This window comes from Bos grunniens, chromosome 6, assembly GCF_055505025.1.
Source record: "Bos grunniens cultivar Pamir isolate PY7600 chromosome 6, Bosgru_T2T1.0, whole genome shotgun sequence".
Classification (NCBI taxonomy): Eukaryota; Metazoa; Chordata; class Mammalia; order Artiodactyla; family Bovidae; genus Bos; species Bos grunniens.
Window position 1 is genome coordinate 88,538,439 of NC_141170.1, and position 22,425 is coordinate 88,560,863.

The 22,425-nt window shown below is 42.7% G+C and overlaps 1 protein-coding gene across 44 annotated transcripts in view; it reads left to right on the top strand.

Moving 5' to 3' along the window:
• Positions 1 to 8,675: 8,675 nt before the first annotated feature.
• The window catches only part of BMPR1B (bone morphogenetic protein receptor type 1B), a 522,369-nt gene continuing 508,619 nt past the window's right edge, over positions 8,676 to 22,425 (top strand). For 39 of the 44 annotated variants that reach the window (XR_015165674.1, XR_015165673.1, XR_015165675.1 and 36 more), the window contains exons 1-2: positions 8,676 to 8,825; positions 8,988 to 9,097. The gene's annotated coding sequence lies outside the window, so the exon portion shown is untranslated. Of the gene's footprint in view, positions 8,850 to 8,987; positions 9,098 to 22,425 lie in introns of all 44 variants that reach the window. The other 5 variants (XM_086406612.1, XM_086406611.1, XM_086406613.1 and 2 more) reach the window with 2 other exon arrangements.

The window sequence follows — 22,425 nt, forward strand, 5'->3', positions numbered from 1 at the left end:
TTTTTGTGTTTTGAAATGAAAAGCAGAAGAATCCATGGTGTTTTTTCAAGTATGAAATTTGAAATATAAGTTAAATTAATTCTGGCTTTATCAACTGAAACTTGCCATTTATTCTGCTCTGTTAAATTATTGTGCTACTGTTCGATAATTTTTCCAGTACTATTATAAATACTTCAAATAAAAATGAACTTAATGAAAAAGATGAGAGGCACTGAAGTGAACCCAATACTTATGCCTGAAAAGATACAAATCAACAATGTGAATCTATTATAGTTTTCTTATGCCCGAATCAGAGAGTCGTAGATGATCTTTAACAATGTATCAACATAATATAGATGTTCAGAGTATAAATTAGATTTGGAGGGAGGAATATACTTGATTACTTCTGGTGGATCAGACTGGGTCCCTTCAGGAGACAAATACTACACAGTAACTTCGGAGAAGTTTAATGCAAGGAATTATTAAGGTATGAAAGGAAAATAATTGAAAATATAAAGAGAACTCTAAAGGGTAACCTAGGACTGAGAGAGAGGCCCCAAGGAAGGACGTTAAAAGAAGGCCCCCGTTCCATGGCTGGAAGTCAGACCTTGTTGAAGAAAGTGTGGCTGCAGCCCACAATAGCAGAGAAGTTCTCTGGGCCAGAGCTGGTCATCAGTTGCCCAGAACTAGGAATCAACCCTCTGAATACAGAAGGCAAGACTGGTAGGGCAGTGTAAAAGGGTGTTTGAGTCCTGCTGTGGGTGCAAGGCCTGAAATACATGGAGGGGGCTGTGGCAAGGTGGTCACTAGGGTCTGGCCAGGGAGATCACTGAGGGTGCTGTGGATGCACAGCTGGGCAGAGTCCAGCAGATGTCCCTCCACACACTAACCATGAGCGGACCCTGCAGCTGGAGTAAGACAAACCAAAATGCAGCTCCTGAAACCAGAAAAGAAGCCCCCTGACTTCTGCAGTATTCCTTCAGTTTCCTTAGCTGACAAAGCTTCACGCCATGCTCACTGGAAAGGAGAAATGTTTGAAGAGTCCATGCGCTATCATGGAGCAAGTACTGAAGGGTAAATTTGGAACTAAAAATCAATAAACTGATAATTGGCATATATGAAGTGAAGCGAAGTTGCTCAGTTGTGTCTGACTCTTTGCAATCCCGTGGACTGTAGCCTACCAGGCTCCTCCGTCCATGGGATTCTCCAGGCAAGAATACTGGAGTGGGTTGCCATTTCCTTCTCCAGGGGATCTTCCTGACCCAGGATTCGAACCCGGGTCTCCTACATCGCAGGCAGACACTTTAACCTCTGAGCCACCAGGGAAGCAGGAGCAGGCTGTGGCCCACATCATCAACTCCTTATTGCCAAATTCAGACTTAAATTGAAGAAAGTAGGGAAAACCACTAGACCATTCAGGTATGATCTAATCAAATCCCTTATGATTATACAGTGGAAGTGACAAATAGATTCAAGGGATGAGATCTGATAGAGTGCCTGAAGAACTATGGACAGAGGTTCATGTCGTTGTACAGGAGGCAGGGATCAAGACCATCCCCAAGAAAAAGAACTGCAAAAAGGAAAAATGGTTGAAACTTCCATTATCCTATTCATCGAATGCCTATTCTTGATGAATCAGAAAGTAGAACAAGATATTCTAACTTCTTTATTGTCAAAATCCTCTGATAATTACTATACCATCAGTTTGCAAAGTAAACATATTGGCACTGACTTTTTTTTTCAAGAGCTGCCATCTAAGTATGCAGTGCAACTGAACAGCTCTGAATATTTCAGAGATTTAGTTGGTACACCAGAGTTGGACACTGAGCAACTGAGCATGCATATCCTAAGATATAACCAAAAGTTTTTTAATGAATTTGTTTTATTATACTAATACTTGCCTGTGGTTTAAACAAGTAAAACATTCTTAATTTAAGGTTTGTGTTCATTAGAATTTCAGTTAATAGAAGTTTTCCTGTATAAACCTAAACCCCTATCAAATATTAACAGAAAAGGTTGATTGTTTTCATATTAGTAATAGAAAGCAAAGAAATTAATATTTTCCTCTTCACAATAAACCATGAAAGGTCAAGCCCAGTGGATCTATAATAATAACTTCTATTTATTTGTATAGTCATTGTAACTTGTATGGTATATTATCCCTTACATGAGGGTACACATACTCTCGAAGTTTCTAATAATTGGGGAAACTGAGAATCAAGTATTTTTAACTTGCATATTACAGATGAGAAAAAGAAAACTCAGAAATGATTCTCTAACAACATAGACTAAGACATTTTTAAAGATTAGGGAGAAAATTTATTATTTCATCCACATTCCTTTAGAGTTCCTCTTACTAACAAGGAGAATGCCGATATATTCCATTGGTAAGGACAGTTTTAGGAATTACTTAATTTTGATAGAATGTGTAAAACTTAAAAGCCATATCCATCTGACTTATACAGTTGCCTGCCACACAGATGTCAATATTTGGGAGGTTTGCAATTGGACCATCTGTTCTTCAAGGGTATCTGTGATGCAGTAGCCCCCTCTGCAATGCACCATTTGCTGTTCTGTGTGCTGCTTCATTTCAGAGAAGCACAGGAATAATGAGAGTAAATTATGTTAGTATGAAGTGGAGGAAACACCCAATGTGATACCAAACAAATCAGAAGGCTATAGGAAATGCAATTTCCATTACTTTCACACTCAGAGGTCAATAATAACTTATTTTTAACATCTTGGGAAACAGGTCAGAGTGGTTGACACCCAGTTCATTGTTACCTTTGCGGTGTGATGAAGTTAGTTCCAGGCCAAGAGTAAAGAATGGAATGTGATAAAGGTGAGAACTTGGTGAGAAACTGCATATACATCCAATTATGCCGACAAGGTTACCTAAGATTCTCATTTGAAATAAAATCTCTCTGCTATGTGGTAATGGCAGGCACCACTGCTAAGTCCACTGAAGCATAGCTGGAAAATCCAGCTGCCCTCACATCTGTTTTGCATGACCTTTCAATCATCAGCAAATACTTCTGCCTCTAGGAATGGAGGACTGGGTAGGATATGGCTATGTGACTCTCTAAGCTATCACTATGGAAAGCATATTGAAACAAAATTCACGCATGCCATGTACTGTGCCCAGAAATTAGAGGCTTGTCTGGATGGTGTTAAGGTTTTGACCTATCTAGAGTGTTCACACCTGCTTCTTACATTCATGCTGTTAATCCTTTGTTCACAAAATGAGACATATTATGAAATATGTGAATGGACTTCTCTGGCTGAAGTCTTAAATGTTTAGGCTCTTAAACTGGTTCAGACTAAAATAACATTCATGAAATAGTGTCTTTTAGACGTCTAATGATTATTATATGCAGAAGGCTGTGTGATTTGACTTAACTCTCTGCTTCCATGAGAGCCCTGACTTGATTACAGTACTTGAGTTCTTGGTAATCACAAAATGTTCTGAAAAGAAGGGGGAAAAAAATGACGAAAGAATCCCTTGAAAGGATTGTCATGAAGTTTACTCTTAAACTAATAAATTTCATTCTCACACTAATTTGATGAGAAGCCAGTAGTGGAAAAGGGGCAAGAACACAGTTTGGTTTATATCAAGACCAACTTTAGCTGTTGTCAAAGAGCAGCAGTTATACTGAACACAGTAGTTATCCATAAATATTTGAATTGAGCATTTAAAGAGAAGGAACTTTGTTTAGGAGGAATATTGTAGGTGCTGGAGGAATATTGTAGGTGCTGGCATTTGATAAGTCTCTCTGAGCTGAATTTTGATTACCCCGGGCTGAACTTAGGGCTTCCCTGGTGGCTTAGATGGTAAAGAATCCACCTGCAATGTGAGAGATCTGGGTTTGATTCCTGGGTCAGGATGATCCCCCGAAGGAGGGCATGGCAACCCACTCCAGTGTTCTTGCCTGGAGAATCCCATGGACAGAGGAGCCTGGTTAGCTGTAGTCCAAGGGTCGCAAAGAGTCAGACAATACTGAACGACTAAATACAGAACAGATTGAACTTATTTGTAGGATTGCCAGAGGCAGACTAATAATTTGGATAAATCAACAGTATTGCTTTTTAAACTTTTATCCAATATTTATGTGGAGGGAAGGTTGAGTACTTTGTTCAGGGAGAAAAGTAGGTCCAGGATCCCTAGAGATCAACCTTCTAGGATGCTCTGATCCACTTAACTCTGCCCCACACTTGCCCACCCTGCTCAGCAAAGCAGCCTTCAGCCAGGACTAGCTGGTGTTGTTCCAGAGTCTCTCTAAAGAGTCAGTCCCTGACGCTGTGCTACTTATTAAAGTATCTCATTCAACCCCATGAAGTTCTCTCCCCTAAAATCACCTCCCAAAATCACAGTCTTCTCCCCCTCACAGTGTTTCCAGTGATGTTCATAGCTTCTCATGGATGGGCACTCTGGACAACTGGCCAGCAGACCAACTTCTTAAACTGGTGTTCCCTCCACTGAGGAATCACTGATCTTGGAAAAGCTACAGAATTGGGTTGAGTCTATAAGACAAGAGTGAAAAAGTTGGCTTAAAGCTCAACATTCAGAAAACGAAGATCATGGCATCCGGTCCCATCACTTCATGGCAAATAGATGGGGAAACAGTGGAAACAGTGTCAGACTTTGTTTTTTGGGGCTCCAAAATCACTGCAGATGGTGATTGCAGCCATGAAGTTAAAAGATGCTTACTCCTTGGAAGGAAAGTTATGACCAACCTAGATAGCATATTCAAAAGCATTGCCAACAAAGGTCTGTCTAGTCAAGGCTATGGTTTTTCCAGTGGTCATGTATGGATGTGAGAGTTGGACTGTGAAGAAAGCTGAGCGCCGAAGAATTGATGCTTTTGAACTGTGGTGTTGGAGAAGACTCCCCTTGGACTGCAAGGAGATCCAACCAGTCCATTCTAAAGGAGATCAGTCCTGGCTGTTCTTTGGAAGGAATGATGCTAAAGCTGAAACTCCAGTACTTTGGCCACCTCATGCGAAGAGTTGACTCATTGGAAAAGTCTCTGATGCTGGGAGGGATTGGGGGCAGGAGGAGAAGGGGATGACAGAGGATGAGATTGTTGGATGGCATCGCTGACTTGATGGATGTGAGTTTGAGTGAACTCCGGGAGTTGGTGATGGACATGGGGGCCTGGCGTGCTGCAGTTCATGGGGTCCCAAAGATCGGACACGACTGAGTGACTGAAATGAACTGAACTGAACTGATGCTTTATTTTTTCCCCACTAGTGTGTCCTACCTCTTGGAGAATGATTATTCTCCAATGTCTTGGAGAGTTGTTGAAACACATATGGGATAGTACATGTGAACATACTAGAACTACAATCCAGTCTTTTTTTTGAGGAGACAATAAGAGATATTACTCAAAATACAAATTCACATTTCTAGTCCTTTGTCCAGAAAATGAGATGTATTTTGTAATATCTGGATGGACCACTATAGCTTAAATCTCAGCTGTTCTCAAATAGGTTTGAAACTTGCCATCAACTGTCTCAGAGACTCACAATGCACATTGAAAAATCTTGCTGTGAAAAAGAAAAATAATTAATAGTTTAAACTATGTTTTACTTAAATATATTTGACCATGAACCCTTTTACTTAAAAAAAACTTTTAGGTATCCTACATAATACAATTTGGGAAATACTGGCTCATCTTTTTTCTTTTTGGGGTGAATACCCTTAGTCAACACCAAAACCAGATTGATTGCATTCTTTGCAGCCGAAGATGGAGAAGCTCTATACAGTCAAAGACCAGGAGCTGACTGTGGCTCAGATCATGAATTCCTTCTTACCAAATTCAGACTTAAATTGAAGAAAGTAGGGAAAACCACTAGACCAGTCAGGTATGACCTAAATCAAATTCCTTATGATTATACAGTGGAAGTGAGAAATAGATTTAAGGGCCTAGATCTGATAGAGTGCCTGATGAACTATGGACTGAGGTTCTTGACATTGTACAGAAGACAGGGATCAAGACCATCCCCATGGAAAAGAAATGCAAAAAAGCAAAATGGCTGTCTGGGAAGGCCTTACAAATAGCTGTGAAAAGAAGAGAAGCAAAAAGCAAAGGAGAAAAGGAAAGATATAAGCATCTGAATGCAGAGTTCCAAAGAATAGCAAGAAGAGATAAGAAATCCTTCCTCAGCGATCAATGCAAAGAAATGGAGGAAAACAACAGAATGGGAAAGACTAGAGATCTCTTCAAGAAAATTAGAGATACCAAGGGAACATTTCATGCAAAGATGGGCTTGATAAAGAACAGAAATGGTATGGACCTAACAGAAGCAGAAGATATTAAGAAGAGGTGGCAAGAATATACAGAAGAACTGTACAAAAAAGATCTTCATGACCCAGATAATCATGATGGTGTGATCACTCACCTAGAGCCAGGCATCCTGGAATGTGATGCCTCAAGTGGGCCTTAGGAAGCATCACTATGAACAAAGCTAGTGGAGGTGATGGAACTCCTGCTGTGAAAGTGCTGCACTCAATATGCCAGCAAATTTGGAAAACTCACCAGTGGCCACAGGACTGGAAAAGGTCAGTTTGCATTCCAATCCCAAAGAAAGGCAATGCCAAAGAATGCTCAAACTACTGCACAATTGCACTCATCTTACATGCTAGTAAAGTAACGCTCAAAATTCTCCAAGCCAGGCTTCAGCAATACATAAACCATGAACTTCCAGATGTTCAAGCTGGTTTTAGAAAAGGCAGAGGAACCAGAGATCAAATTGCTAACGTCTGCTGGATCATGGAAAAAGCAAGAGAGTTCCAGAAAAACATCTATTTCTGCTTTATGGACTATGCCAAAGCCTTTGACTGTGTGGATCACAGTAAACTGTGGAAAATTCTGAAAGAGATGGAAATATCAGACCATCTGATCTGCCTCTTGAGAAACCTGTATGCAGGTCAGGAAGCAACAGTTAGAACTGGACATGGAACAACAGACTGGTTCCAAATAGGAAAAGGAGTACGTCAGGGCTGTATATTGTCACCCTGCTTATTGAACTTATATGCAGAGTACATCATGAGAAATGCTGGACTGGAAGAAACACAAACTGGAATCAAGATTGCCGGGAGAATATTGATAACCTCAGATATGCAGATGACACCACCCTTACGGCAGAAAGTGAAGAGGAACTCAAAAGCCTCTTGATGAAAGTGAAAGTGGAGAGTAAAAAACTTGGCTTAAAGCTCAACATTCAGAAAACGAAGATCATGGCATCCGGTCCCATCACTTCATGGCAAATAGATGGGGAAACAGTGGAAACAGTGTCAGACTTGATTTTCTTGGGCTCCAAAATCACTGCAGATGGTGACTTCAGCCATGAAATTAAAAGACGCTTTCTCCTTGGAAGGAAAGTTATGAGCAACCTAGATAGCATATTCAAAAGCAGAGACATTACTTTGCCAACTAAGGTCCGTCTAGTCAAGGCTATGGTTTTTCCTGTGGTCATGTATGGATATGAGAGTTGGACTGTGAAGAAGGCTGAGCACTGAAGAATCGATGCTTTTGAACTGTGGTGTTGGAGAAGCCTCTTGAGAGTCCCTTGGACTGCAAGGAGACCCAACCAGTCCATTCTGAAGATCAGCCCTGGGATTCTTTGAAAGGAATGATACTAAAGCTGAAACTCCAGTACTTTGGCCACCTCATGTGAAGAGTTGACTTATTGGAAAAGACTCTGATGCTGGGAGGGATTGTGGGCAGGAGGAGAAGGGGACGACAGAGGATGAGGTGGCTGGATGGCATCACTGACTCGATGGACGTGAGTCTGAGTGAACTCCGGGAGTTGGTGATGGACAGGGAGGCCTGGCGTGCTGCGATTCATGGGGTCGCAAAGAGTTGGACACGACTAAGGGACTGAACTGAACCCTTAGTCATGAAATTAAAGTCTCTTCTTACTCCTTGGAAAAAAAGTTATGACCAACATAGACAGGACATTAAAAAGCAGAGACATTACTTTGCCAACAAAGGTCCGTTTAGTTAAGGCTATGGTTTTTCCAGTAGTCATGTGTGGATGTGAGAGTTGGACTATAAAAAAAGCTGAGCACTGAAGAACTGATGCTTTTGAACTGTGGTGTTGGAGAAGACTCTTGAGAGTCCCTTGGACTGCAAGGAGAGCCAACCAGTCCATACTAAAGGAAATCAGTCGAATATTCATTGGAAGGGCTGATGTTAAAGCTGAAACTCCAATACTTTGGCCATCAGATACAAAGAACTGACTCATTTGAAAAGACTCTGATTTGGGGAAAGATTGAAGGCGGGAGGAGAAGGGGACAATAGATGATGAGATGGTTGGATGGCATCACTGACTCAATGGACATGAGTTTGAGTAAACTCTGGAAGTTGGTGATGAACAGGGAGGCCTGGCCTGCTGCAGTCCATGAGGTTGCAAAGAGTCGGACAGGACTGAGCAACTGAACTGAACTGAACCCTTAGTCATGCTTGCCTTCTCATTTTAAACCAGGAGTTCTCAAAATTCTGTGCATATTAGAATCTCTGGAGGGTCTGACTCCTGGAGTTTCTGACTCAGGTCTGGAGCTGGTGAATATCTTTACTTCTACCAAGATCCAGATGAAGCTGATTCTCACCACTTGGAAGACCAGTCTATGAGTAGCACCTGTTTTAGATCTCGGACCCACGCTTCTCGCGTTAATATGCAAATAACCCGAGGACGTTGTGCCTGAGCCCGCCCTCAGAGATTCTGATTGGGTAAGACTGGGATGGAGTCAATAACCTCGCATTTCTGAGCGGCTCTGACGGTATTGCTGGCCCACAGACCACGCTGGAAGGAGGTGTTCTCTCGCTTGGACCTCTCTGAAGGTGAGGGACCTTAAGAAAATACAGGTAGAAGCCAGCGTTGTTTTTCTTCCTCTTGTCTAAGACCAGAGACACCCACTTCAGTTTCTGAAAATTAGATATGTTAGGAAATTATGCCCTACTCTGGGAATCCTGCAAGTCTCTTTTACCCTTTTTTCTTTGCAGGATTTTACGGCACTTGTGGAAAGCAGGGCAGAGACAACAGCTCCTACGCAGACCTGGCTTTTGGCCGAAACAGAACACTTTAATGACCCAGTGAGTGCGCAGCCCGGCGAGTAAGTGAGGAGTTAAATTAAATCTCAAATGGTAGAGGTTTCTCCCATCATTCCATATCGGGAGTGTTAATTTTCCTAACCTTTAAAGATAAACTTCATGGGAGGTGAGGGAGTGGGGTAATAAAAGAGCACGCGGGGAGCCAGGTGTAATGCATTTGGGTGTTTGGTCTGGTTGATTACTCTTTCTCTGATGCTGGAAATTGGCCTGAGTCCAAATCCTGACTAGACCGTCCTTCTCTATAAGAATTAACCAGGTCAGTGGCTCCTACATTTTTATCGTGTTAGTAGCTCCTCTGAACCAACTTCAGAAGCTTACACGTAGAATAGCCCACAGGTAAGCATTTCTCACGTTAATTTTTTAGTTTTTCTCTCTTTCTTTTTTTTAGTAAAAGATACTTTTAATTCACAAAACCACTAAAGAAACTCAGGGCTCCTCATGTTTTCAGGAACAGGGTTTGTAAGTCAGTTAACCAGAAGGTCGCCTAAATTTCTTCTGTTGCAACATTCAAGCACCTGTGAGGATTGCAAATTTGTTCTGGTTGATACACATCCATTGACATTATCTGCAATGACTTTGACTTGTAAAGAGTAGTTTGTTTTTAATCATGATTCGTGTCTTCAGTGCTTCCCTCTCCCCCAAACTAACAACCAGCGTTGTTTGTTGTTGTTACTGTTTTTTTTTTTTTTTTTATTTTCAAACTATTGAAAACTATTTGGTCTGGGGGTGGGGGGCGCCGAGGAAAGATTGTCTGCAGCCGCTCAGGGAGGTCTGGGAGTTGCTCTGTTTTCTTAGCTGTGCTGTGCAAATGAACTGAAGGTTTAACACTTAGGTGCTGTTTGAAGATATAATACAACAGAGCCCAGAGGAGGGAGTCTGGGCCCGCCATTGCCGGCCTGGCCCAAGGCCCCTCGGTACAGCTGCTCTGGGGGCTGCAAAGCTAGAATTTGTTGCCATGACTTAGACCTAAACAAACCCCTGCCTGTTCTGGTATGTAGATTATGTTCTTCCAGGACAGTCCTGCTCACTCATTTTGCGTCCATCTGTGGGACACACGGGTTTCAATCATTCCTTCACCGTCTCCCATTCTAAAGCTGCAGTTTGTTATATGATATAGTGCCTTGTCACTTAGCAGCAGACGCCACGGTGCTGGAATCGGCCTGTTCCTCCAGCTTTTCCCCAGCTATACTGGAACCTCTGTCCTCAGGGACCTTGCTGTGGGACCACCTTGCAGGCGTTAATACTTTTCCCACTAAACCCACTTGGCCAGAGGCCAGCCTGAATGCTGTTCTCAGTGGAGTAATTGAGATTCCAGAATACCTTTAGGTTAGTTTGGAGGCAAGAGAGCAGAGTATTTCTTCCCTCTTCCATCAGGGTCATCCTCTTTTAATTTCCCATTTCTCCCTCCCCATCTCAGTGTGCCTCTCTCTCTCTGCCCACCCTCTGGGAAATGACTCTTCTCTTGGTTTATTCGAGTACAGTGATATTTGGCATGATTTTTTATTTCCCTCCATTTCAGAGGACTCAAAAGCAATTTAAGAACCAGAAGGTCTCCTGGGAGACAGCAAAATAACATTTCTTCTAATTCCATGCAACATAGTACGGAGCAAGAAGATAGCATACATGTTTTCTTATCAATATAAAGTGTAAGAGCAAGTGAAGATTATAAAACTTAGAAAAAGCACAGATACTTTTAATTAGAATAACTGTGCATGTGGTTTCCCTGTATTCGTAACAACAGTGTTACTACATTGTTTCCCTGGCAATTAAGAGAAAAGTGGTATGTGATCTGTATAGTCAGACTGAAAAGATGCAGATACATGTCATGAGAAACGCTCTTGGCCCTGGGTTCTTGAAGGACCTTGTGTTGATCCTGGGGCCATTTTGTTCCCCAAGTCTCTTGCACATGTTTTCAGTCTTGAAATGAGTAGAACCATCATTTCTATAAAGTCATGATTTTATCAGCCTTTTCCTTAGAGCAAAATATGAACTTTCATCCCAGAAAACATTCTTGCAGGGGAGTTTAATATGGTCCGTATACATTGATGCCTCCTCCACCCTTTCACACATGTGTTTATGGAACAAACATATATTGGAGCACCTAGCACTTACTGGGAGAAGGCAATGGCACCCCACTCCAGTACTCTTGCCTGGAAAATCACATGGACAGAGGAGCCTGGTAGGCTGCAGTCCATGGGGTCTCGAAGAGTCGGACATGACTGAGCGACTTCCCTTTCACTCTTCACTTTCATGCGTTGGAAAAGGAAATGGCAAGCCACTCCAGTGTTCTTGCCTGGAGAATCCCAGGGACGGGGGAGCCTGGTGGGCTGCCGTCTATGGGGTCGCACAGAGTCAGACACGACTGAAGCGACTTAGCAGCAGCAGCAGCACTTACTGGGCACCATTTTAGTCACTGGGCATTTAGCACAAGTGTCTTCCCTCCAAAAGCTGACATTCAGTCAGAAGAGGCACAATGGACAAGGTAGCAATTGAATGGATAGAATAACAGATAGTGAAGCAAAATAAAGAAGAGGGAAAGGCAGGTTAGGTGTGGGTAAACCAGACAGAAAGGGCGGAAGGGAATCACATGGATCTTTGGAAGAAGATTGTTCCAGGCAAAGGAAAAATCTTTGCCATGTTCAGACAACAGTGAAGAGCCATTGTAGCGGGAGCAAGTCGGGGAGAGAGGGGTCTGGGTAGGAGGATAGAAGGGGATTGGGAGGCCCCAGAAGGGGGACCTGGGCTTTTATTTGAGTGGTAGGTAGTTAACAAGTCCTTTAAGATGGCATCTATCTCCCCTCCCTCCCCCGACTCCTCTATCCCGCCTTGTGAGGCAGGTCATTGGCAAGTGGAGGACCACATTCCAGTGTCTGAATGAGTGAAGTCCTGAGTGTCTGCAGCGTTACTAACCACCTTTGACTTTTACTATGATTTGCTTACAGGGCAGGGCTTCCTGAATACTCTATTTTGGGCTTGTATGAGAAATTATGTAGTTCTCATCTTGATGAAATTTCACAAGTCTGAACTCACTCTAATTTCCGTAATACAGAATTTAGGAGTCTCCAACTTTCCTTTTCTTTCTTGCTGTGTCTGGGCCTGGAGGAAGCTCTTTCTCACGGGGCTACCGCACTATGAGATGAGCCTTCCATGACTGTCTGCTCAAATTGGCCCTTAAGCACAGGGAAGGGGCTTCTCCTCAGTTTCTTCAGGGCCAGGATGATAGGGAAGTAGGTGAAACTGATGAGTTGCTGAAGGCCCAGGAGGTAAGTAGATGTACCTGCATCCACAGGTGAAGGGAGTAACCTCTGGCTTCTCATGACCCTTCAAAAGAGGTGTTACGGAACTTCACTTGGAATCATGACTCTTGTAGTTTGTTTTTCACTGATTACCTCTTCAAGTGTTGCTAATCACTGTTCTAGAAATCTGCAAAACTTTGGGGAAATCAGTGTAATGTCTACCCCCAAACATTTTTGTCCAGGAGAAATAACTGTCAGGAGCAGTTTAAAGGTAAAAGGGAGTCCCCTAAACAAATCTGGAATGTATGCATGTTAAGAGCATGAGGACTTGAAGACTGCCTCAGTGTTGGACTTGGTCAGTGGCGGAGGCTCTGAACTGGTGGTGTGGCTTGGTTAGCAGTGTTGAGAAGGTGGCTTCCTTGGCTGCCTCTTCCACCCTGCCCTCTCCTCCATCATCTTGAGTTACTGTCAGCTGGACAACATTCACCTCATTCTTCAAACTGCTTTCTGCCCACGCAATAGAGTTTTAAAATGTTCACAGACAGTTCTCTCTACACACACATAACAATGTTCTATACTCCGGACATTTGTGTTTGTTCCTTCCGAAATCCAGGCACATTGGATGCGACTGCCAATTTGTGTGGCTTGTTTTTTGAGCTTCAGATTACAAACCGTTGACACGATCATTTGTCCCAAGTAGAAAGGCTCATTGGCATCGCGTCCTCCTTTACCACCCTCTTTGACCAGTCATCAGGATGATTCCCCAGACACGCCTCTCTCATTCTGTTTCCATATCACCACCTCTGTGTGACATCATGGGAACTTAGTGCAAATAAATCTCCAGAGAAACCTGTGCTGGACAGATATTGAAATGGATTGCCGCAGAAGAGCATTGCTTATCTCCTTAGAGAGCAGGGTTTATCACTAAAACAAGGCTTTGACAAAAAACACTGCTAGGGCTTCCACCATACCTCAGTGTAGCCAAAGCATTTCACCATCAAGTCTGGACACAGCCCAGAGCAAGATGAGACAGAATCTTATTAGCAGCTCTGAACTAGGACTGTGTTTGGAGGGCAAGAGGGAAGTAGATGTGACAATACATTCTAATTATTATTGATACTATTGATGTTCAACCAGCAGGGTAGAAGAGGTTCCTAGCTGTGGCTATTGAAATTTGGTCCTTGAAAAAGTCAGCTGTTAAAAAGATACCTCTCTCCCCAATCTCTGAATTACCCTGAGTGGAAGTTTATATCACTGCAGTGAGAGTGTATGGTGTTTTATAGGATGATGCTTGAAAGTGAAGTTAAGTCGCTCAGTTGTGTCCGACTCTTTGCGACTCCATGGGCTGTAGCCCACCAGGCTCCTCTGTGCATGGGATTTTCCAGGCAGTAGTCCTGGAGTGGATTGCCATTTCCTTCTCCAGGGGATCTTCCCAACCCAGGGATCGAACCCGGGTCTCCTGCATTGTAGACAGACGCTTTACTGTCTGAGCCACCAGGGATGATGCTTAGGACTGATCAAACTTTGAAACCTATAGGATTTCTGAGCACGTCCTCTTTTCAAATAATTTCAATCTTTCTGAGGTTTTAATTTGAGAATGGGTGTTATTTTCAACACCTCCTCTTAAATCCAGAATGAGACAAAGGAACAACAGACAAAAAAATTTAGGGGAGAGAGTGGTGGCAAAACTGAATATCTGTGGAGGATAAGGCCGAGAAGTCACTCCACATTTAGCTGGTCTGCAAGGACTGCCTAAAAAAGTGGGATAGTCAGGCCTTAACATTTTTACAAAATCCAGGAGAATGGGTGCAGAGAATACAGGGCCGAAAGTGAAAGTCACTCAGTCGTGTCTGACTCTTTGCGACCCCATGGACTATACGATCCATGGAATTCTCCTGGTCAGAATACTGGAGTGGGTAGCCTTTCCCTTCTCCAGGGGATCTTCCCAACCCAGGGATTGAACCCAGGTCTCCCACACTGCAGGCAGATCTTTACCAGCTGAGTACAGGACTGAGATGTATCCAAAGATACTCCTAGTCTGGAAGGAATAGGGAAGTGTAAGAATTGGTGACTTTATTTTAAAACTAGAGGAAACTGAGGTTCAAAATAGGTTATTATTTTTCCCAAGGTAACAAATGACAGTGGTACCCCACTCCAGTACTCTTGCCTGAAAAATCCCATGGATGGAGGAGACTGGTGGGCTGTGTCCACGGGGTCGCACAGAGTCGGATGCAACTGAACAACTTCACTTTCACTTTTCACTTTCACACATTGGAGAAGGAAATGGCAACCCACTCCAGTGTTCTTGCCTGGAGAATCCCAGGGACGGGGGAGCCTAGTGGGCTGCCATCTGTGGGGTCACACAGAGTCCGACACGACTGAAGCGACTTAGCAGCAGCAGCAGCAAATAACAGAATCAAAACTTTCATGGCAGTCTGTCTTCAAAGCCTCTGTGCCCTTCCTTGTCTGTCAGAAGTGTTGAACTCACTTGCTTGTTCCAGGAACACAATGAAGAGAATGTTTGGGGCCCAGTAGAAGTCAGGGTAGGAGAAGGCAATGGCACCCCACTCCAGTACTCTTCCCTGGAAAATCCAATGGATGGAGGACCTGGTGGGCTGCAGTCCATGGGGTCGCTTAAAGTCGGACAAGACAGCGACTTCACTTTCACTTTTCACTTTCATGCATTGGAGAAGGAAATGGCAACCCACTTCAGCGTTCTTGCCTGGAGGATCTCAGGGACGGGGAGCCTTGTGGGCTGCCATCTATGGGGTGGCACAGAGTTGGACACACTGAAGCGACTTAGCAGCAGAAGTCAGGGTTATATGACAGAGTCTTGATCAGAAATTTTACCCTTTGTGTCAGAAATTGGAAATAGATAAGCAGTCTGCTTGCGAGTTGGAACCCTTATGTGGCCATCAGGTTAAAAATTTTAAACCTAGTTGCTGCTGCTGCTTAGTTGCTCAGTCGTGTCCAACTCTTTGCAAGCCTATGGACTGCAGCCTGCCAGGCTCCCCTGTCCATAGGATTTCTCAGGCAAGAACACTGGAGTAGGTTGCCATTTCCTTCTCCAAGGGATCTTCTCCATCCAGGCAGTGAACCCACATCTCCTGCTTGGCAGGTGAATTCTTTACCACTGAGCCACCTGGGAAGCAAATGTAGTTGCCCCCTGTAAACTCTAGACATTATATACCCAGAAATCAGAGTTCTGTCTTGGCTCTAAAGACATAGCAGCTTTTGGCCTTCCAGGTGGGAAGGTGCTGGAATCAAGTGGCTGCTGTCCCTTCTTTCTCAGTTTGCTCCTGTGGCCCTGCAGGCTCTTCCCTCATCTTCAACATCTGCCTGATCAGGCAACCACTTCAGTGCCTGGCCCCTGATATAATAATGAAGAGCCATGGAGGGCTCTGAGTAGGAGAATAACATGATTAAAGAATTTTAAGAAGCAGGAGAAAAGAAAAATTGAAAATAGGTGAAAATAGATCTTCAAATTTGGTGCATATGGCACTTTATGCAGCTGCTGGCAGTCATTAATATCACCATCCTCCATTCAAATCTCCCCCTGAACAAGCTGTTCTGAGGAGTAGAGTAGTATTTGTTAGCCTTGGGAGGTACACTAGCAGCTGAGTTCAACCCTTGTTTTATTTACGGTTGAGGACAGAAAGGCCTGTATAGGAAAAGCGATGTCACCCAGGGTTGTTTAGCATGAGAGCTGTTCTCTGAATATATATGAGAAAATCCATTTATTCAAAATGGTAGAAAATGATGCAGAGTATCAGATCTTGAGTAAAAGTCTCATTGGAACTATACATTTCATAATGTGCCTGCTTTTTTTTTTGTAATCTTTCATGTTTCCTTATAACCCTTCTCAGTGGATTTCATGGTGGGCTGTGGCTCTCTCTGCAAACCTGTTTGCCTTGAGATTGTGTCTGAGAACATGGGGAGGATATAGGCACCCTCCCCACCCCCATTCTTATGACAGAGGGTATGTCAGCTTTGTCTATGTCAGAGGAAACCAGTGGCCTGGAAAATAGAAACTACAGTCAGTCTTTGGTTCTGGTGCCTTTGGATTTTATGTAGCATTCACATTTCTTTTTTTTTTTTAATTTTATTTTATTTTTAAACTTTACATAATTGTATTAGTTTTGCCAAATATCAAAATGAATCCACCACAGGTATACATGTGTTCCCCATCCTGAAAGCATTCACATTTCAAAAAAAAAAAACCCTGAGATTTAGAGGGTTCCAATTTTTAAACTTTTCACAGATTGACAACTATCATTTCCTTATGGAAATCATTACATAAAAGAATATTTTAACATCAAAGGTGAAAGACATGATATCAGAATAACCAACAACTTTTCCTCAGTAAAGCTTATTGGCAATCTAGCCCTGACACATATGTAAAAACAAATGTGTATATGTACTTGTTACATGTATAAAGTTATCTGATCTTGCTCTGAATGAGTGAACATTTTAGCAGAGTCTGGCATTTGGGAACATTTGTTCTAAACAGCACCCAACTACAAATTGAAATACTTATGGCCACTGTGACTGAATTTTGATTATTGTTTTGTTTTCATGTTAAGCCATCTGCCAAGTTTTTTTTTTTTTTAATCTGAAAGAACCTATTAAAGCCATGCTCAGAGCATTTCTCTGCTTGTAGAAATTGATGCATATATTTATAGTCTGAGCTCTCTGCCGTTTCTGAATATACTCCAAAACCTTGCAGCAAAGGAGCTATCTGCCCTGTGTTCTCAAATTCACAGTTCTGTCTGGTTGTCGTTTGATTCCTTCTAATATAAGCTGTGCTGTTGAGGTGAATTTTGCTTGCTGGTGGTCATGGGTAAGGCAATTACAAAGTCTGACATTATTCTTGGAACGGTTTTAAGTAAAATATCATAGTTCATCAAAACCTGTCTGCAGAACGCCAGCAAGTTAATAGTCATTTATGTACAGAAGAAAAAAGTTACGGCTGCCAGACCACCTTCATGTGGGAGATTTGGCCATAATTTTAAATATCCATTGTGAGAATTACATTATGTGTAAGGAAATCAGCATCCTGCAGTTTTACTAGTAGGCCTAGAAGGGACTAATGTACAAGAAGTGTAAACAGGATAGGCAACTGAGGCGTCTCCAAAACTTCTGGTGCCTTCTACAAGGCTTTTGGAAAGAGCAGCGTTCCCAACACTTTTTTTTTTTTTTAAATACAGAATGGTGTTATGGGGTCCTGAATGTTTTAAACTCTTTGCTACAGGATTTGAACACTTTTTATGTGCTGAGTATCTCTTTGGACCATCTAACAAAAGCTTTGAAAGACCCCCATGAGTTGTAGCTACTGAGGAAGCTGAAGTTCACTGAGATGGTAACTTGCACAGATTCTCAGTCTATAGGCTAGACTGTGTCTGGCCATTGTATCAAATCAAAAGGCACCATCTTAAGGGTAGATGAATTACAGAAAGGTACTCCACTGAGCACCAGAGTTACAAAAAGGTGCCTGTCGGTCTTTGTCCCTATAGCCCAGCAACAGGGATTCAGGTAAGACTTCTTAGGAATGTGGGTATTATCTTCATAACAAAGAGATGCCACTTCCTCAAAGCAAACACAGTCTTTCAGCAGAGCACAAGGCTTTGGGAGCAGTGGGCTGAGTTATAGCTCCACTGACTCCAGTCTGGCCTAGCTTCTGCTGCAGCTGTGGTTTATTTTTTAATTGGAGGATAATTGCTTTACAATGTTGTGTTGACACATTATATCAATTCTTCCAGTTAGACCACATGGCAAGTAGAGGGCTTGGGAGTCGTACCTGGGTAGGACGATGCTAGAGGCACATGCTTAGGTGCAGTTTTCCCTTTCTTATCTTTAATACGGAGTTCAGGCCAGTGGGCAGATACCTCTGCATTCATGCTGAGGTCCCCAGAGTCGTTTCTCCTTTCTTCCCATCCTATTCCATGTACCTGGGTTGTGTATGCATGTGCATTCCCAGTGAATGGGAAATGAGCGCTGCCCTCAGAGAATTCTTGTTCTAGAGGCATCACCATTTCCCAAGTCATTACATGAGTTGATGGTGCCAGTGGCAGGTGCAGGTAGAGGGAACATAAAAGGAGCCATGAGCACACAGGGCAGGGGCCAGACCCTGACTCGACATCAAAGGACTTCTGGGAGCAGCTGCGGCTAAGCCTGGGACTTGGGAAGGAAGAACAGGAATCCAGCAAGAGAACGATATGGATACGAGCAGTGGGTGTGACAAAGGCAGGCTATGGAAGGAAGCAGGACACAGGTCTCAGAGGACTTCTGGGCCGTGTCAAGGAGTTTACATGTTATCCCAGGGCTAAGGGAAACCACTGAATGTTTTTAAGCAGAAACATGTCTTCTAAAATAATAGTCCTGTATGTTCACATGGTCATATTTTAAAATGACTTTACAACTTTGCTTTTACTCTGTTCTTATTCAGTCGCTCAGTCATGTCTGACTCTCTGCAGCCCCATGGACTGCAGCACGGCAGGCTTCCCTGTCCTTCACCATCTCCCACAGTTTGCTCAAACTCATGTCCATTGAGTCGGTAATGCCATCCAACCGGCTCATCCTCTGTCGGCTCCTTCTCCTCCTGCCTTCTATCTTTCCCAGCATCAGGATCTTTTGTAATGAGTTGGCTCTTTGCTTCAGGTGGCCAAACTGTTGGAGCTTCACATTATATACTAAGATCTCATCTCGTTTTCAGTGTTTTTGAAAATGGTTTGAAATTAGTTCCTAGTGTTCCCCCAAGGGCTAAGTGACTTATCCTGGGTCTCCAGACTAGGTTTGGCCCGTCACTGTCTTCGTCACAGCATGTAGCATGATTACAGTGATGTATGTATTCCTATAGTGCTTTATTTGCTGCCTTCTGTGTCTGAACGTAAGCTCTGTGTGGACAGGGACCTTGTCTGTCTTGTTCACATAATACATTATCCAACAAACACTTAGGTGATGAATTAATATCCCATGTCAAGGGGCCCTTCTGCTCCCTGATATTTAGTGGCTCCCCAGCACTCCAGTACTCTTGCCTGGAACATTCCATGGATGGAGGAGCTTGGTAGGCTACAGTCCATGGGATCACAAAGAGTCAGACATGACTGAGCAACTTCACTGGTTCAGCATCTTCAGTCTTTGGGAGCTGGTGCCTGAGACATGAATTGTGAACCCCCTGTCACTGAGAGTTTACAACAGGCTCTTGGGTTGTGCATGGTTAAAATTGTTTAGTGCAGCCTTTCCAAAAATTGACATTACGTTGTCATCGTAGTTCCTTTTAGGAAGCCCATTCATGGAAACCATGAATGAATTCATGGTTTCCATGAATGGGCTTCCTAAAGAATGAAGTAGAAGTTACTGGAGGTTACCACCAGTCTCTGAAAACTAAAGCTTTAGTTACTTTAGCAGAGGGATGCCCAACATCATCCTGTTTGGGAGCACCCTAGAACTGATGTCTTCACAGCTCATAATGTCTTAATATCTCTTTACACCTCATGTTGTGGGTCAGTCCAAAAAAAGTTCAAGTTTGTGTGTTTCTAGACATTGACTCAGGTTCTGAATTAATCATGAGCAGATAGTTGTTCTCTTTAGGCTATGTGTTAGTTTCCTTTCTCTGGTATAACAAATTATCACAAAATTTAAACTAGTACAACTTTATTACCTTACATTTGTGAAGTTATAAGTTATTACATTTTAATATATAATATACATTCTTTGTCTGGCACAGGACTCCTAAAACACTTAGAATTTCCTTAGGAAAGATATCTTTTGTTAATGAGGGGACTTTTGAAAGGCACTTAAGGGAGGAGGGTGCTGTTTGCCCAGGGAATCAGCTGTTGAAACTTTCACTCCCACCTCCCTGCACCCAGACCTCTGAGGAGAGAAGAGCTAGAGATTGAATTCAATCACCAATAGCCAATAATTTAATCAATCATGCCTCTGTCATGAAACTTCCATAAAACCTCAGAAGGATAGGATTCTGAGAGCTTCCAGGTTGGTGAAGACAAAGATTTGGGGAGAATGATGTGCCCAGAGAAGGCATGGAAGCTCCATGTCTTCCCTCCACACATCCTTGTCCTACACATCTCTTCTATCTGGCTGTTCCTGAGATATATCCTTCTATAATAAACCCATAATCTAGTAAGTAAACTGTTTCTCTGAGTTCTGTGAGCCACTCTAGCAAGTTCACTGAACCCAAGCAGGGGATTGTTGGAACCTCCAATCTGTAGCTGGTCAGTCAGAAGCACAGACAACCCAATCTTATTTGGCATCTAAAGTTGGGGGCATGGGTGCACTCTTATAGAACTGAGCCCTTAACTTCTGGAAACCGATGCTATTTTCAGATAGTGTTAGAGTTGAGTTGAATTGTAGGATGCCCAGCAGGTGTTGGAGAATTGCTTGGTGGCATGGGGAATAAAATACACATGCATCATAACTGATACTGGTACAGTTGAAGTTCAAAATAGATCTTAGCTAAAAGCACAGGTTAGGCAGGGCTATGTTATACATCTGGAGGCGCTAGGGAAGAAGTCATTTCTTGTGTGTTTTTCAGCTTCAGGTGGCTGCCTGTAATTGACCACGGTGCTAATCTCTCCAGGACGTATCTTCTCACACTTTTGCCTCTGTCTTTAATGCATAAGGATCCTTGTGATTACATTAAGCCCATCTTCATAATCCAGGCTAATCTTTCCATTTCAAGATCTAGAATCTAATCACACTTCTAAAGTCCCTTTGCTGGGTAGGTACCATGTTCCTAGGTTTTAAGGATTAGGATGTGGGCATCTTTAGAGGATTCTTCTCTGCCTACCTCAGCTGCTATGTGGTGCATTCACCCAACTGGTATAGGAAAGAACAATGAGTCAAACGAGACCTAATTCCAGTTCACTTCTCCCACTTACAGAAATACAGTCTTAGGAAAGTTACTTCATTTGTTTCAGCCTCAGTTTCCTTATCTGTCAAATGGGAAAGATATTGTCTCACCTCAAAGAGTCATGAAGCTTATAGACAATTGTACAGGTATTATTTACTGCCTCTGTCTAGAAAACACTTAAAATGTTAGATGTTATCATTATTACCTTGTTTTCCTTGAGAGGGCATCTCTGATAGCACATGAGCCTTTTTGACTTGGGGAGATTTTCAGAAATTTATCATGGTATGTCATCATTCTCTTAAAGATTTTTGTTAACTTGAAATGGTACCGTTTTCATAAATGGAAGTTACAAAATACTCAATAGTAAGTTCAGAAATAGTCACTGAGAGCAATACAGATTTTGAAAAACAGCTTTCAATTCCAACAAGAAATTAATTTAGAGACTGGGTATGCCCTCAGAAATATTTTAAAAGTACATCATTCCAATTTCAGTGGGTGCAAGGATCGATCAGCCTTGGGCACCTTGTGGTCTTTGCCTGCTTTCCTCTCTTTGAGCCTTGACAGAAATTGCTTCGGGACTCTCCTAGAAATCATCATGACATATAGGGCATTGTAAATTAGACTGTGCACGCCCTGCTCGCCTCTAAAACTAAATTCCCATAGAATAGGACTCATTTCCTGGTGCTGCTTTCCCAACTGACTTTTGGATAATCAGTTTCCTATAAATTCAAAATGAGATGCCAATTTGCCATAAAATTTTTAAAAAGCTCCTCAACAGCTGCCGGAGCTTGCCTTGAGGCAAGGTTCTATTGCACCCTTTCATTTCCTTTCTCCTACTTCCTGAAGACTAAGTCTGCCTGCCGCAGTGAGAGCTCTGTTCTCCGCTGACAATGGGCATTGTCTCTACACAAAAAGCTGAGGTCTATGAGCATATTTTGAAAAACCTGAGTAGGAAAACAGTATGAGAATGGTAAATCCCCCCTCCTCCAGCACACATGTTCACACATACATACCCATACATACACACACATACTCAGGAATTTATAAAGAATCCCCTGAATCTTGGTGCAGACTTGAATTGCCAGAATGCAAGAAATAATGTCTTTGTTGAGGCCATTTCTAGAGGCTCTGAGCTTTGGACAAGGACAATTCTTGGTTCATACTTTTGCCATAGAATTAGAAATCAAAAGTACAATTATTGAGTAATGAAGTTGTTTCTAAAAAA